The sequence below is a fragment of the Simochromis diagramma genome, unplaced genomic scaffold, assembly GCF_900408965.1.
Source record: "Simochromis diagramma unplaced genomic scaffold, fSimDia1.1 OVJJ01000205.1, whole genome shotgun sequence".
Taxonomy (NCBI): Eukaryota; Metazoa; Chordata; class Actinopteri; order Cichliformes; family Cichlidae; genus Simochromis; species Simochromis diagramma.
In genome coordinates, this window is record NW_024386782.1 from 6,347,382 (window position 1) to 6,365,431 (window position 18,050).

The following is an 18,050-nucleotide window of genomic DNA, read 5'->3' on the forward strand; positions in this document are numbered from 1 at the left end:
TTTTAACCGGGTCTTATGGGAGGTGCTATAACCCCCTCACCCCACCCAGGTCTTTGGTGCCAGCCATAAAAGGCATTTCAGAAAATTCAATTTACTTTCAAAATAAATCTCATTTGCTAGTCTGAACATGTGTCTTGCATTGTGGGAAAAATACAACATCTACAGTAATAACAGTGATGAACAAAACACCCTGAATGAAGAAAAGCATTCCACTGCTTTAATTCCATCTTATTCGGTTACTTTACCGACAAAGGGTGTTACACTGTATGATCAGCTTACAGGGATCACACTTCACCTAAACAAGAAACCCACCAGATAAAATCATTTAACTACATAATTAGACATAAGCAATTCATCTGTGATATTGTAGCTTTACCTCATAAACCCTCTGTACTTGTGTTTTACTGTGATTTCTGTGTTATTTTATACTTTTATTCTGGACTTAGACCTGCGTCCATAGACCGCTGTGCTTTAAATACTTCACAGCTTCCTGTGTTATGTGTTGTCTGTGGCACTCAGCACATTTTCATACTGAAAACACACAAATCTGTGAAAACTGGTGCAGATTCATTCAGATCAAACACAGTGATCCTTGAGTGTTTTTAATATATGCCTGTTGTGGTGTAAAATACGAGAATAAATATATGAGACATCGGCTGCACACAGCTGTACTAATTTAAGCGATGGATTCATGGCTGCTTCTGATCATATTAAGGATTTTGGTGAAAATTTGGTGGAAATAAGTACAAAAATTGCATTTTTTTGTTCTTTTTACTGCGTCATCTATGTAAAGGATTCACCCCTCACAGAGTCTCAGACAGACAGAGCACATGGAGCAGCTGTCAGTTTGGGAAGTAGAGGTCTGCTACATTTCCTCCATATTCAGCCCTGGATGAGATAAGAGGGCAAACCAGGCACACAGCAGTAAAATGCAGAGGACTGAGACATCCTGTATGCCTGCCAGCACCCAAGCTGGCACATTGCCTCCGTCTGATTATTGTATATTCCACCGCCGTGTTTCAAGTGCTCTGACGCACATTTGAATACACTGTGGAAATTGCCAAGCGGCCTGTGCAATTGGTGACTCAGTGAATCGTTGTTACGGCCCACCTTCCTCAAAATGTCCCCGAAGGGCCAAAATGGACCAGAGCACAGCAGAAAGAGAACAAAGCATGGCCTCTGGCCCCAGTGTTGTTCCCACACTTCCACCACTAATCATAGAGAGTCCAAAACACTAGACCAAAACAGGCTTAGATGAATCAAAACAGTTTCTATAATCCATAAAGTCTGAATAAGTGATAAGAGAAATTATTAACAGTTATAAAGATAAAAACATCACGCTGCTAACGTATCAGATATCTTCATTCATTTGAAAATTACACCCAGTTTTGTGTTGTTCAGAAGAAAGCCCTCATGGTTTAAGCCATGCAGTTTGTGACATGTGATTGTCTCTTATTTTCATTTCATAAAAAAAATGTATGTGTGTATATTTTCCCGAGCACGTCTGCGCCAACATCTTGTGCAATAACGGCACATCCCACGAACCATGAAACAAAAGCACACACGAGGGCTGTGATGGACTTAGAAAAACAAAACAAAATAAAAAAACTACAATCTTGACAGGAGAAGTAAAAAAAGCCATGAGTGAGTACGTGTCTTTTAAATCGTTCAGCTAATTAATCACAAGAAGTAAACCTAATGCTGAAATAGTAGTAGCTCACTGTAATGGGCTGAATGTGTTTAATCTAGTAAACGATTGTCTGGTGTGGAAAAGCGTGATCCCTGTGGTGTAAAAAGATTCATTTTTTAAAGATGGTGTCTGACTCATTTACTGTATTTCTGCAAAACACTTGTGACATTTCCAGCGATCATGTATTGTCTCTTTAGAGGCGAGCCTGGATGTCTCGGAGGTCTGAGGCCTGTGACTCATGCTCAAAGCTTTTGGGCCTGTGGCATGAAGAAAGGAAATAAGAGCCAGATGCCAACAGATATCTACAAGCACATGGCTCGTGCAACCAACCCCACTCTGTGTGTTTGTGTGCATGCATGTGTGTGTTTATTTCCAGCTGTAATACAAAAGACTCAGGTGTGACTCAAGTGATTTTCCAGTGGCTACAAAATTTCTCAGAAACTCACCTTAGGAATTAAACCGTCAATAGAAAAACACATTCAAAGCACAAACATTTTTTCAGTGTTTACTTTTGAGCCTATAATTGTATTCTGGTTTTTAAGATTTTGGCAGAGGTGAAAACATTTCAGCTAAAGCAGATTTCACCAGCCATATTTTACAGACTTTACTTTCCTGCAGGGATCCTAATATATTGGCTGTGCTGCCAGGAAATCATTTAAACCATTTAAAATTCAAGATCTACCAAACTGCCGAAGTTTAACCGTCTGCTCTCATAGCCCATTGAAAGAACTCTGCTTTTTGAAGTTAAGCGTTCTCAGGGGTTTACAAAGTGTATGTCATTTTAAATAAACTTCAACAGTCATTTATTCTTTGTTAGATTATTACGAGGCTTAAAACAATAGTTTGGCAGGTATTTGGCAAGAAAATAAAGTAGCGTCACAGTTTGTGGATGGTAGCACGAACAGGAAGCAGACTTACTAACAAAAAGCAAGACAATGTATTGACGTTGATGCAGGAGTTAGGAGATGAGGAAAAGCCCAAAAAGCAAACAACAAATATAATTGGTAGCGCTACTTCACACTGACGTGTCAACACTGTGTCAAGCTTATGCAGTGCAGATGTTTTGAAATGCTGCTGTGGAGTGTGGTTCCTGTCACCCACCTCACGTGACCACGGCTAATTGAGGTTTTGATGTGTTTCGGTGCAGTTTCTACTGGTGGCTTACCTGCTGCTTTTAAGTTTGATTGATGATGTGTAGAACAAATCTAATGTCACCACAAACTCCCAGAAAAAGTCATCATCATCATCAACAGCAGGAGTGTCAGAAGCAGCGATAGCAGAGGACTGTTTGTAGGAACTTTTTACTGGCAGGTGAGTTTAGTACATACAATGCAACCGCTGATACCACTGTAGAGGTCAAAAGATACCTCACAAATGCATTTGTTTCAAGGGCACATGGTCCACTAGTTTATTTGCAGGAACAATGTGTTGTATATTCACACTTTTAGAGCTTAGCAAAAATTATTTATGTATATTCGCAATAAGTTTGAACAGGTTTTTGGCAAGTCTCAGGACATAAGAAACTGACCCTAAACAGCTGAACTACAACAAATGTAGACATTATTAATGTGATGTTCTCTTATTCATCTTCAATCTCCATAAGAATAATTAACTACAGTCATTCACACTTTCCTCTGTAGATGATAAATCTTTCACAGAATTCCCTGTTGTTTACATTTAGCCTAAATGCAAAGTACGTGACAATTAAATCTACATAACAAATGTAGTTATCACAATAAACACTGCAGACTGTTCTCTATTTCTCCATTACACTGAATTACTAAGAAAGTGAAACAGTAGGTAAAGTATTTGCTGAAAAAGCCTTACAGTCACAGCCTGTTGTCTAACACAAAATATGTTCTTGCTTTGGTGTGACGATTTCTCCAAAACATGTGTTGATTATCGATAATTATTTATTGATAATCTTGCCTAATAATTAGCCTTGACTCCAATTGTGCAACAATCTTCTTTGTTAGTATTTAACGGAACGGTTTTTTAAAGATGTAATAATAACAAAAGTGTCCAGTAGGTCCCTTTGTGGAGATGGATGTCCGATTGTTTTGAAATCTCTGTAAATTTCTGGCTAAACTGTGTTAAAAAAATTTCAGTGTTTCACAAAGCCTCACTTTGCCCATCAAGAATAACCAAGAGGAGCACAGAGTACAGACAAGGTAGAGAAACAAACATCCTGCCAAAGGACACAGGGAAAATTGGGCTATTTGTACACACAGAAGCCTGACTAGTGACAATGCAAAGCTGGGGGAACGAGACACAGGGGCAAACAATCAAGAGTCCATCAGACGGTTAGTAAAAACCCAAAACGAGACACAAGAGGAAACTAGTGATCAGAACAAAACAGGAAAGGAATTATGACGCTAACAGAGGTACAGTCATGGGGAATTAGCAACTAACAGAGTATAATAGTAAATCATATAAACAGGCATATACAACTCCATGAAAAGTAAACATTCTTAAACTCAACACACTAAGATAATAATGAAATCATGAACCAAAAACACAGGACTGGCCAGGTTTAGAATAATAAAGAACTCAAAACAGGAATCCAGTTAAAGCTCAGTTTAAGTTATGATCCATATCCATCATTATTTGTTTCTAAACAACATTAAATTTGAAGCACAGTGAATTTAGTGAGTGACTTCTTCCAGCAAAAGCAAGTGATTTTTCTTATTTTTCAGGCACACTTCCTGCAGATCTTTGTTCTGCGCTATGAGGCTTGTCACCTCATTGAAAAGCTCTCCATGCTGCACCTCAAGTTTCTTACACCTTTTCTGCAGTTCTTCTCATGTTTCTTGATTTTCTTCATGCTTCTCTTGCAGTTCCTCATTTTTTCTGTGGCAGTTCTTTATGTTTTTCTTCTCAAACTTTCTTTTCCTGCATATTGTTGTTTGTTTCTTGTACTTTGTCATGGATGTCCAGTAACTCTTGATGTCTCCTCTGCAGTTTGTGTAGCGTACACTGGATGTCATTATGCTTTTTCTCCTGTCGTCACTTCTCCTCTTGCATTTCGATGTTTGTAGAGTGTGCTTTGTTATACAATCCTTGCAAATAGTTTTTGGGTTTTTTGCTCACCAGTGCTTGGACTTTACTCTGCATTTCTATGCATATTTTCTCCAGTTCTTCAAGCTTGCACTGCAGTTCTTTGTATTTAGCTTCAATGTGAAATGTGTTTCTTATTATTTAATGGTTACTAACAGAAATCGTGAACATTATCTGTTAAAGAAATGTTTGTCTATTAAAATTTAAATGTTTATTTGTTTATTTTTAATATTTTTTAAATCCAGATCATTATAGAATCCATGCCCTTTATTAATATACATAATGCAAGCTATGTCTCAGCCATTGGAAGTATTTTGTATTATTTAATATATCTGATGCCATTTCAGCTCATTACACAAGAGAAACATAATTATTCTATATTACTGTCTCTGTTACCTGAGTATTCATCACTTCTATATTCAACACTATTTCACAACATTAAATATAAATGTAAATTTGCTAACTTAATCTAAGTTAGTTACTTCGTAAAATTAAAAAAAAAATGTATATAATATAGTAAAACATTACAACAACATTAAATTTAAATGTACTCATTTAATGTAAAGGAGTTATTTTATGCACTTGCGGGTGGACGATGGGTAACTGTTTCAGGTCATCTAACCAGTTATTTAACAAAGAAGTCCTTCTAGAAGCAAGTTTCCCCTTTTGAAAGCCCTTTTATGATTCATGTTAAGGTTTCTCGATGCATTATCATAGTTATTTTTACAATCACAAGTGAAATGTGGTTAAAAAACTTTACTTTGCCCCAAAGTAAAGTTTTCTCTGCTCTTCATAGAATTTGTTGCTAGGTACACGGCAAATGAAGACGAGTTTGAACAGAATAGGAAACTAATAGTACACGAGCTCTTAAGGATATACCAGCGGACCTATAGTTTAGAAAGCTAAAATTAATTCGCTCTAACAATCTAGCCTACATTAGCTAACATTGTAATGCTATTTAGAGAACAAATAAGCGGCACTTATTGCGTCACAGTAATGGCCCTGAGTTATCAGAACTATTGACCCTTTTTTGTGTTTTGAACCTTCACAGCTGAACTGCGTCATGAAATTCTTCTTTATGTTGTAGTAACGCAAAATTTACTTAGAAATGACAAGCCGTGCTGACGCATGCAGCACCTCTGTGGGAGCGCACTGGTTACGTCATCACCTCAAGAACAGTGCCCGGAAAAGGCCCGGCAAAGATCTTGCCAAGTGTAAGGCTTTGGTAAATATGTGCATAGATTTCAAACGTGTATTTAAGTTTTTCTTTCGATAAAGAACTCCCCACTGCCATTCCCACTACACCAAATAGTTATGAAATCAACAATTAAATCACAGAAAAATTGCTGTTTTTCCAGTATCAACTTTAGAAAAAGAGCCTTATTATAACCTTACTATAACTTTATTATAAACACAGGACAGTCTAGCCAATGAGCTACCAGAACCTTTCTGGTATTTTACACATTCATCATGTAGAAAACTGTGATGTAAATTGCACTTCTTCTTTCTTTAGGATATGTCAGGGATTAAATGTTTAGTTAAATGTCTGAAGACACTTAAGATCAAAGTGGGCCATATGTGGCCTACACTGCAAAATTAGTTTAATATCCCTCTTCTAAGGACAATCAAACTAATTTTATTAACGATCAACTTCATAGCAGTTATAAATTGCCCTCTGGGAACCATCACTGTGCTCCATCAACAGACCAACATTGCTATTATTGATGCAGTAATCTATGAAGGGGAGCCATGCAGTTAGGGCTGGGCGATATGGACTAAAATCCATATCGCGATATAATTTGAAGCACGTGCGGTAACGATATATATCGCGATATATTCTTTTCTTCTGTATAACGTATTTTCCACACTATAAGGCACACTTAAAATCCTTTAATTTTCTCAAAAATCGAGTGTGCCTTATGTATGAATTCTGGTTGTGCTTACTGACCTCGAACCGATTTTGGTGTGCAGAAATCTGTTAAAAAATGTTTTGATGGATTGTCAGAGCATTACGGCTGCCGTAGTGAGGAGCTTTGCGGAGTAATCTGGATCCAAAACTCTGTCCACTTCAGGTCCCAAAGTCAAACAAACACAGAGTTAAAAACGGTCTAAATTCTTTCATCTTTAATTAAATCATCAGCATTGCTGCTTTATCGGGTGTAACAATTAAGTTTAACATCCAGGTATCCATGAAAACAGAATTTATTAAATTTAACGGAGTTAGAAGTTAACAGGAAGTTAGCTCGCTAGTTTCCACCTAAACATGACATACCATGTTCTGACTGAGAGATTTTTGAAACTAATTAAAACGTACAGCTCTGCTACCACTTCCAACATAAATGAAAACAGAAAACTAAACAGCAGTGGCGTTTGCAGGGTTACTGAAGTTGGACTACCTGGTATATAATGTTGTGCTACGTGATTGCTAGCAACACAGCTATGTTAGCATAACATTAGCACAGTGAAGCTGGAGGATGAACGCCAACTTTTCTTCCACTCGATAAAAGTTAACGTGAGGGATTCTGGTGGTTAGGGACAAATGCAATCGCATTGCAGGATGCTTCAAAACTTCAGTCAGGAGAAAAACTGAGATTATTCATCCACAATACAAGGTTAGTTATTAAATATACTGCAACAGCATGGGAATAGAGCAGCTGCGAGAGAATTCAACATTAATGAATCAATGTTATGGAAGTGGAGGAAGCGCAGTTTTTGGCTTTCCCCATATTTCAAAAGTGCTTCATCTCTTTGCTATGACTGTCGCCTGGCATAATTTGCAGATGATAATGGTTGTAGACTCTGCGATGCTTTCGACCAAAACAGGCGCAGCTTGATGACGTCATCAACATGCGCTATCGCGATAGAGCGGTATAGTCAAAATCTCTATCGTTGGCCAAATTTATATCTTTTCTATCGTATATCGTTTATATCGCCCACCCCTACATGCAGTAGTATGAAAGTTACTCCCTGAGCCTTGTTTTTTCTTTATCCAACTTTAGAAAATCTGTCTTCATCACTACTCCCCTCTGGGAAAGAAGTGGTTTCATTCACACAGAGGTTTCTTATTATTTGCCCCTGATCTAATATTTGCTCCTGTCAGAATAAGTAGAGTTCACCATAACCAACAAAGAAGAAACTCGTAATCCTACATGTCTGGGCTACACAGAGCAGTTCATCCCGCCAAAGAAAGATTACATTTGCACATGTAAAATAATAAAACAAAACTCTCTCCCTTTTTATCAGGATGCATCATTTTAAAAAAGAGAGAAACCAAGAACTTTGCAGTGAGTAATACACAACGCCAAAAAGATATATCTCTCAAAGGCTAAATGGCTCAGCTATGGATATAGACACACAAAGGAAGGAGATTATTAAAAAAATATGGATGTGCCTTCAGAGTAATCCATCATTTGTTATTAATTAAAACAGGGAAGTAATGCATCATGGTACTCGAAAAGGCAATAACAAATCCATCTCTCCAAAGGCTGACACACAATCGCACTGTACCGTGGATAGACGGAGTAATTAGAACATGAATCTTTAAGATGTTATTAAAAGCTGCAGTTTGGTTTATTTTAATCAGAAGGTGTATGTTATGAGGATATCTACAGAAATAAGCTGTCTTATTCTGCAAACAGACGCACTGTTGGAAGTTACTTCTCAAATATACAAATACAAGTGACGCTGCCATTAAAAGTGCCATATTTCAGACCTTATTTGCCCTAGTTACATTTAACGCCTCATTTTTTAGATTTTTAGAGAACTAGTCAACTTTACATTAGTAACCTGATACTCATCCATCACCGAGTAACAAGACTTACAATGAGGGTACTATAAATAAAAAACATGGTTAGGCGGTTCCAATTTGTGAGTCTGTGACCCATAACACTGCTGCTTGTTTGTGCAATGCTTTACAGCTAGACGTGAGCCCTGATGTGACTCATGGTGTTTACATTTTCCACCACATTCTCCTCTGTACTGGAGGACACGGTGAAAGACGTCGGCCTCAGTAGGTGTGGGGTGTGGTCGAGGTCAGTTAGAGCAGATTGATTGCAGAGTCATCAGCAAATTGTTTAAACTTGCCTGACTGAGTCACTTGGCTTTGTTTTAAATTCCTATCTCCACTTAAAAATGCACTGTTTACTGTAGCATGGCAGGGGCTTTCTCCGCTTGTTTCGATTTATTAGGACCACATATATAGTAAGCTTACCCAGTCACTTCAATTAAACTGCCTGAAGGAGCAGCACAGAGAGAGCACTGAGTGTTCTTGTAAATGACATACAATAAGCATTGTGCATATAATAAAAGAACTGCACCCCCACCTCTTCGTATTATTCTGTACAGTTTTTTTCCTAACAATATTGCATATTGACAAATTTCTCTTACATTCTTATGTGTATATATATCCTAGATTCCTTTTTTATATACCTTTAGATTTGGATTTATTCATTTTTCCAGCCTGATAAATAAATGAAATGAAACTTTGTTCTGATGTGCACTGGTGTATGTTCTGAATGACAATATTCTATTCTAGTCTAGTATAAGAGGTCAAGCTGCCTCTTACTATGAAGGGCTGTGACTCCATATGACTTTATACGGTGCTATATATATATACACAAACCCAACACTTAATTAATTACACCTTGCCCATACGGGGTTGGCTCACCCTTTAACTTCAGCGCTGCCTTAAATCTGTGTGGCATAGATTTAACACGGTGCTGGAAACTTTCCTCAGAGATTTTGGTCCATACTCATATGATAGCATCACACAGCTGATGCAGATTTGTCAGCTGCACATCCATAATGCAAATCTGTCATTCTACCAAATCCCAGGGGTGCTCTGAGTACGGTGAGCTCATTGCCACGTTCAAGAGATGAGTTTAAGATGATTTGTGACATGGTGAACTATCCTGCTGAAAGCAGCAGCGAGGGTCGGCTATGATTAGCAACAACATTCAGGTAGGGTGTGGTGTTTAAACAATGCTAGGTTGGAACTAATAGGTGTTGTGCATTCAGAAATGCTCTTCTTCATACTTTGGTTGTAATGAGTGATTATTTGAGTTACTCTTGAGAGTCTGGCCATTCTCTTCTGACCACGGACATCAAAAGCTATTTTCAAGAGAGAAAACTGCTGCTCACTTTCTCTTTTTAAGACATCCTATACAAACTCTACAGATGGCTATAGATCAGCAGTTTATGAAATACTCAGACCAGCCTGTAAAACAGCTGAGGTCACTTAAATCACATCACTTTTCCATTTCGATGCTCAGGTTTTATTTCAGCAAGAGCATGATGAGATGAGATGATGAGATAGCCTTTATTTGTCAGTTGCAGGTCTTTTGCCCACAACCAAGATGACAGACCTTGCTGACCCTACATACAATACACAAACATCACATTGGGGAGACAGATCAGGCTAGGTAGCATGTCTTCATGCCTAATTACACTAAGTTGTTAATATGCGGTTGGCTGATTAAACAGTTGAATTAAGTAGCAGTTGAAGAGGTGTACCTAATTAGGTGTCCAGTGAGTTTAATTGTATGTGCAAATGTATTTTTTAATCTCTGTGAACTGAAAAAAACCCTCATAAAATAGAAACAAGTAGCATCCAGATCTGCAAAGACGCTCATACTACAATACAGGCTGTCACATTTGATATATGAAAAATTAAATTATGCAACATTTCATCTGTTAATCGTCCAGTAATCACTCAAAAATAATGAAGTGTCCAAAATGTCAAAATCAGTCCAGTGCCTTGCTCCTGTTCAAGCAGCAATTTATTATAAATCTGAAAACAAACAACATGTGTGTACATGGGTTTATTGATCACAGTCACCACTTTTTAAGTCAGCAGCCACACAACTGCCACCACATTTTCCCATTAAATTACTTTTATCTTTATTTATTTTTGCATTTGGGAAATGTTTTTTTTCTCAAATATCAGAAGACGCCAGAACTTCCAGCTACTAGCTGTCCAGACAATTACACACAGAGAAACTAAAGGAAACTTGAACCTTCTTGTTTTACGGTCTGCTGGTTAATATGAATGACTTTCTCCAGACTGTTTACATTCATACACTCAACTGTTGCGATGCTGAGTGTTTCATATTTTTTTCAGACATAATCTAATTGAGGTGACAAAGATAATTTCGCTGGCTAAATTCTGATTTGCACATTGTTTCTATTTTGCCACGTCGCCTTTAAGTTGTACCTTCTTCATTTGACCTTCCTGCCCTTTCAGTCCACAAACTGTGAAAGTTTAGTGTTTCCTGGCACTCGAACACAGATAAAATAAAATTATGCATTTTTTTTTTCTCTGAGCGTGCTCCCAGAATTTCAATATGTTTCACAGGCCAGATTTGGATGATTTACTGACCTTTATATATCCAGAAGGGTTGTTTATGGACTCCTTTGAGGATTTCCATATACACATTGTTTCAGTCTCTATAATGTGGACATAGCGATACCCTGTAGGGTCATAAAGTGAGACAAAAAGCAAGTTTGCCAATTAGCCTGACGAATGCACAGATGTGCAAAAGCTGATAATTGGAAGAAGACAGCAAACATGTTTTAGAAAGGTTGCTGCTGTGGCATCATTTATTTAAAATGATGATTGCTGTAGGATAGATGTTTAAAAGCACCATTAAGTGGAAATTAAAATTGTGATCTCCGTGCAAGCCAGCAACTCTGGTCTTTACCCTCAGCATTTAGATGAAACTTCAAAGAAGAGGATGTCAGACAATGAGCAGCACAGATTCATAACCAGGACCAGAGTGAACTGGAGCCACTACTCCCGTAGCAGCTGTTTATTCATCTGAGAATGCCTCTCTCTTTATTTTCTTACTGTGTAAGAACTTATTTGACTAATCAACACTGAAAATTGCTTCTTTGCATGAGGCACTTGGTGCTGAACTGAAACATTTCTGTTGCAGTATAGTAAACTATACAATTACACAGCAGTACGTTTCCTTGCCTTTTTGATGCAGAACTATTTAGTATTTAAGGTTTATGTAAAATAATAATGTGTAAAACCTTTGATTAGTTACCAGTAACTCGTTTTTCTGTACATATGATACAAAAACTGGTTATACTGCGATAGAAAATATAAACACAAGTTAACTAACTGATGACTGTAACTAATTATTCTGCTGTTTACTGTAGTGTGATTTGATGTCAGGTTTTTCAGGAATTCAAGGGTTAACGCACGCTTCATTAGCAAGTCAGTGTGACAGGACTCCGCCCTGACCTGATGCTGACATCAGTTGTTCAGTTTTAATTGAAAGGCGTGATATGACATGCATGCAGCTACATTTAGGGCGGTGCTAAGTTAACTCAAGTCATAGAAAACAAGTCCACTCGAAACACTAGCTTTGTGTATGTTTAGTGTATTACTGTATAATAAATCATTATTCAAGCCTTTATGGCAGCTATTTTTTCTTGGGCCTTTATTGTTAATGATAATGTGGTCAGTGAGATCAGTCTAAATGTAGTGATTAGACTCGTGGCATCTCTCATACTTTGTAGGTGAGATTCAGAAGATTCAGTTGTATTGTCCACAACATAAAATATTTTTACATCCTTCTCTTGTGCAGCATTATGAACTTATATTACCTATGTTTTCTAAAAAAAAAAAAAAAGATTGTTTAAACATTAAATAATTATTCGTGTAATGCAGGCCGCGCCTGTCCTGCTGCATTTTTATTCCTATTGTACTCTTTTATTGCCTCTTTGAGAAATTTGGACTCTTAACAGCTCAACTCTGCCCCACCTTAATATAAAAGGACCTCTAGTGTGAAGGTGTGCGTAGGTGCTAGTGGGTTGGTTTGTTTAATCCTTTTGATAAAGCGTACTCTTATTTCAAAATTTCATGTGAACTATCCATTTTAATGCTAAATGGATTATCAAAACAAGCCAACTGGGATTTCTTGCTAACAGTAATTTTTAACTAGACAGTTTTTACGTTATTACGACATATTTTCAAGCTACGACTGGTAACCATTTTAATCCAAGAAGTACTACTTATAACAGCGTCTCTGTTTTCTCGTTATAACACAAAGCCGCTGTGTGTCGTTAACAAAATGCCTCCCAGTAAATTCAGAGGATCAAGAAACTTACCAGCTTTGCTTAAATGTGAAAAAAGATACTTTACAGTTGAAGAAATATGACACAGATTAATATATAAGACGATGATTCGAACATATGCTGAGGTGTTGCTATATATTATGGCAGGGCATTTCTTTAAATGCTTAATCATGTTTAGTATCAGTGAAGTATCAAAGTATGAAAGGGCAGATACACCTAAATGTGCTTTAACCTCTCTCTACATCATACTTACTCAGTTTAAAGTAACTCTGTGTAAAATTGCAGTCAACTGAGTTCTCATCTTACTCCTCACAATTTAAATGCATTATTCTAGCTACAGTTCATAGCTAGTAGTTATTGTAGGCTGTTAGTACGATGTTTACTTTAAAGCTTGTTGTTTTTGCTGCTCTTAGCTGCTTCCAAAGCTTTTAGGACCCCTCACACAAAATGCCTGTTGACTCGCTGCAATGAAAACATCTTACTGTTGTAAATTACTTCAACTTCTGTTGCCGTTTGCAAACACTTTGCTGATACCAAGTGATTATTAAGCTATTTGCAATGACCTCTACCACACAAACAAAAGTAATCCACAGTTATATTATCAAAAGTTACAGTAACCTTTAAATTTAATTATGAGCTTTTTCACATTTTAACACCGTGTATAAATGTCATGTTGCCATATGAGCTTTTTACTTTACGACTAGAAAAGTTAGGAGTAAAGAAAAAAGAGAACTGTTTGAGATTCTGAGATTTGTAATGAAAAAATATATCCATCCATCCACTTATCCTTTCAGGGTCACGGGGGGCGCTGGAGCCTATCCCAGCTGTCTTAGGGCGATAGGCAGGGTACACCCTGGACAGGTCGCCAGTCTGTCACAGGGCCAACACATAGACAGGGAAAACCAATCGCACTCACATTCACTGCCCCGTTCACACCTAGTGGTGATTAAAATGAGTGTAAATGAGAGCTTTACAGTTTAAAAGGCAGGTTCATGGCAGGGCTGCTGCAGCATCGTTTAGGTCTGATCAGTGATTTGCTGGATAAAGGGTGAAAAATGACTCACCACTCTAAACGGCAGTTTGGCGAGTAATTTTGGCACGTGTGAGGATATAATTGCGTGAATTTAGTTTGTCATTTGTTTTTCAGCCCAAACCAATCTCATGTTTTACTTGTGATGTGAAAAGAAAAGAGAGAGCATGGACAGCTCTGAAATCCTGGGACTCCTGTTGGGCTCCAGCTGAAGTGCGACTGTCTGTCAATCACACAGCAGGCAGCAGGTTTGGTTTTTTATCTCACTAACATTCAGCACCAGACTGATCTACCTGTCGGGTTTCTTCCAACTTGCTTTCATCCTTTAATTCTGCATTGCTTTTTGAACAGCCTGACAGCCTTCTCCTAAAAAATAAATAACATATAATAAAGAATAATATATAAACATATATATTTATGTGATGTGACAAAAAGATGTAAAGTGGTGAGTATTCAGCAGCTTCAACCCTGTTGACCTTTTATGGGATTTAGAGCCACTCATTTCCTCTGCAACTGTGGTTTTCTGATGGCTTGGACTGGGACCAAAACCAAGAGTTACCAGGGTAAGAAGAAATAATGATTCAACAAAAAAAACTTCCTTGCGGTGCAGTCAACCCTGAAAGAAATACATGATTTATCATGATCTTTAAATTTTTCATCTTTGGTAAACAATATAAAGCAGAGCTTTTATGGTTGTGTTGCAAAGAAGGATATTGAATATTAAAGGTGGAAATTTTCTCTGTCTCTTTGATGTAAAGATGCTGTTTTCTCCTAATGCTGAAGTCGAGCTTGTCAGAGGAGATGCTGAATATGGAAGGCCTGCATAAAAACACCCAAATGTGTTAACGTTTAACCTTAATTTAGGCAATGAAAATCTACTCCCACTACTCCAGGCAGTTTGCAAGAACATGGCCAATAATGTAAAACTGTTGTCAGACATAATAGAATAGCTAGTGAATTTGTGAAACCTTGAACACTGGATAAGGTGACGCAATAACTTCTAATCTACTGTGAAATGACATTAAGGTGTTTAAAGAAAGCAGTCAGATTCTCATCAGCTTGTGTTTCGCTTTGGCACAAGTTAGCTAAGCTAAAATTTGTTTCAAAACAACTTCAAACGCTGCCACAAAAGCAGTTTTTTGTGCCCTGAGAAGTAACGCAGGAAAGGATACTAAATCCTTTCACTCCGCTCTTCACAGTCATGTGCCAGTCTTTTATTTTCCTCAAAGAACACACAGACTTGGTCCCAAAACTGTGAACTCTTTGAAGATAAATAAGACCCAATGCAAGTTCAGAGTCTCCTTTGTTTAAAATCAAGCTGGGAAAAAAAAAAGAACTATTGGTTGGATTTTTAGGATATGTTACCAGCCAGTTCCAGGCAGTAATATTATGTGGGTCGGGCAGTACAAAACAAAAAAAAAAAAAAAAAAAAAGAGCGCGAGTGGATGCCTTCCCTTCCTTTGAGAGGAGTGACATTTGAAACAAAGAGCCCAGTTATGAGCAGTTCTCGGACAGGCAGACTGACGGAGGCCAAATACTCCCAGCCCGCCAAATCAACCGCCCACATAGGGTGGGGTCACCCTGGGATGACTCATTCATACATGTACAGGGAAACATGAGCGCACACACATACACACACACACACACAGAGAGGGGGGGAAAAGTATACAGTGTATGCAACTTTCTCAAAACACTACATTTGTAAGGCAAAACTGCAGAAAAAGATGCAACCCAGTAAAACTGCGAGTACGCGCTGAATGAAAATGAAAGAAGAAATAAATCTCTCTGCTCCACTCACGCGCTTTTCCCCCAGCAGCTGCTTTTGTCTGCGGCTCAGGTGAAAGTGTTCCTCGTGGGATTGCCTGTCTGGCCGTCTTTCTCTTGTCACTGATAGTCCGTGCGTAGGAGGCCTTTGTTTTCACTTGCCGTTCGGGCAACCTGCCAGACATTAAGACTTTTTATAGTTTGTGTCTAGAGCACTCCTTTGTGAGATAGCTCGTTTTATGGATCCTTGGAAAGGATTTGTCAATATTTCAGCATCCATTTAGTCACAGTAAATTACAATGGCCAGACAAATAAACACCATTTACTGGCGTTTGTGTGGTTTTTGTGTCACTGATGTTAGTCAATTCCAACAGTAGCTTCTGCATCTTCCCCTGGAACATTTCTTTGTGTTTCTCTTTGAGGCTGCAGAAGAGAACAGATGACATCAGACATATACGTTTCTGCCACTCACTGAGCTGCTAATGCTAATTTGATAACTCTGATAGAGCTGGCTGTTACCTAGCAACATAATATTTGGCCATAAATAGAAACTGATGGACAAACATTGCCCTGCTTGGTTACTGTCCAAACATCACCTCTGATTTCAATGAACATTTTCATGAACAATTTTTTCTGAAACGGCTGATTTGTGAACATTGATGACTTCAGCAAAAAGGAAAGAAAACTTTTACAAAGTTTTTGGAGTTGTTTTCACATTGTAGCTACAAAGTCACCGGCCTTGAGTCTTCCTCATTTGCTCCGTTTTTCTTTTTCCAGTACAGACAATACATTTTAGAGAATTTCTTTTGATTGCACTTGTAGATGTAATTCATTTAAAAACAAATAAGGATAATAGCAGCATTTTCCATGCTGGGATTGAGTGCGACTCCAGTTCACCATGTCAACGCTACGGCTGAAAAAGTAAATAACAAGTTATTGACTCATGACGTTTTTCACAATGGATCTGAGCACACCCAACACTATGGGCTGTACTCAGGAGGGATACAGCAAAGTATCTCAATATCTTATCAATACAGGGAAACCAAATACTGATATTTTATTTAATAAATTTTAAAAATGTACCACCACCACCATCCTGAGCAAACTTGCATTAGATAAAAAAAAATGGTGGCTGCCTGGTGATCGTATTGAATGTTTTTTATATTCTGCAACACGTTGTAAATTGTGATGGCTAAATAGTTGCTCTGAGCTTTAGGGTGTTACAGACTGTTGCCTGATAGCAGGCAACCTTTCTGCAAATAACTGTAGTCTGACTTAGACTGACTGCGGTCACTCTTAAAGGTTTGCAAATATTTTTAAATGTAGACAAATTGCCAACATCAGTCTGCACAAATTGAATTTAATTGGCTGCTAACTTGTTGTATTCTGGTCTTGTTCCATTGGTGGGAAAGCACTCTTTCCAGCTTGTGTACCATCAGAGCTGAAAGAGCCATCTGGGTTATCAATCCTGTTATCCTGTCTTCTTCCCATCACGCCCAACCAGTGGCTGCCAATCCCTGACCCTGGCTCTGCTGGAGATTTTTCCTGTTAAAAGTGAGTTTTTCCTTCCCACTCTCACCAAGTGCTTGCTCCAAGGGGCTTGTCTGATTGTTGGGGTTTTCTCTCTATTATTGCAGGGTTTTTACCTTACAATATTGATTTGGCGCTATATAAATAAAACTGAATTGAGTATTGGGCTGCAATGTACCATAAAAGACAAAAACATGAAAAGACAGCAACCCACATCTAGTCTTTGTTTATTTGTTCAAAATCAGTCTTAAAGTGTTTAGAATTTCAGAGTATGCTCCTTTTGTGTGCTAATTTGAAGCATTTTCCTTGTGTTCATGAAAATTAAATGAAATCCACTGCCGGGAGCGCACAAAGCCTTTTGTGTTCGCCTTTGCAGCCAACGAAAGAACATTTGGCGTAGTGAGATTTTAGAGTTGGAGAATTGTCTCAGTTACTAAAACAAAAGACTGAACTGAATATGAATCTCTCAGTGTCAAAAAATCCCACAAAATAAAAAAGAAAAGAACAAAACCAACAATGAACTGAGCTGACTTGCTAGTGCTGTCAACGTGTAGTCAAATCCTGATATTGTGTAGGTCACAGAGCTCTGCGTTGTCCTAAAATGATTAAAAACACACACTGGTGCAAATAGCGACATGAGAGCTGTGTTTTGTTTTAAATGGATCCCACATGCACAGTCCTGTTGCCGTAAATGTGAGCTAGAGCGCCAAAAAATTCTATTCATCGACAAATGGAAATTAAACACAGAGAGGGGAGAGAAGTTTTAAGGCACTGGGAAACATGTTCAGCTGTGGTCTTTTGTGTAAATGCGAATGCCCTGTCCTAAAAAGGTAAATGCGTAGCGCTTGTTGACAGCACTGTTTATTTCAGATACGCTGTGAAACTGACTGCGATGTG

The 18,050-nt window shown here is 38.0% G+C and overlaps 1 long non-coding RNA gene across 4 annotated transcripts in view; it reads right to left on the bottom strand.

The window, feature by feature from the left end:
* LOC120725883 overlaps nucleotides 1-18,050 on the bottom strand; it is a 47,349-nt gene that overhangs the window by 4,746 nt on the left and 24,553 nt on the right. For all 4 annotated transcript variants that reach the window (XR_005694249.1, XR_005694248.1, XR_005694247.1 and 1 more), the window contains exon 3: nucleotides 15,658-15,797. This is a non-coding gene — a long non-coding RNA (uncharacterized LOC120725883). The remainder of the gene's footprint in view (nucleotides 1-15,657; nucleotides 15,798-18,050) is intronic.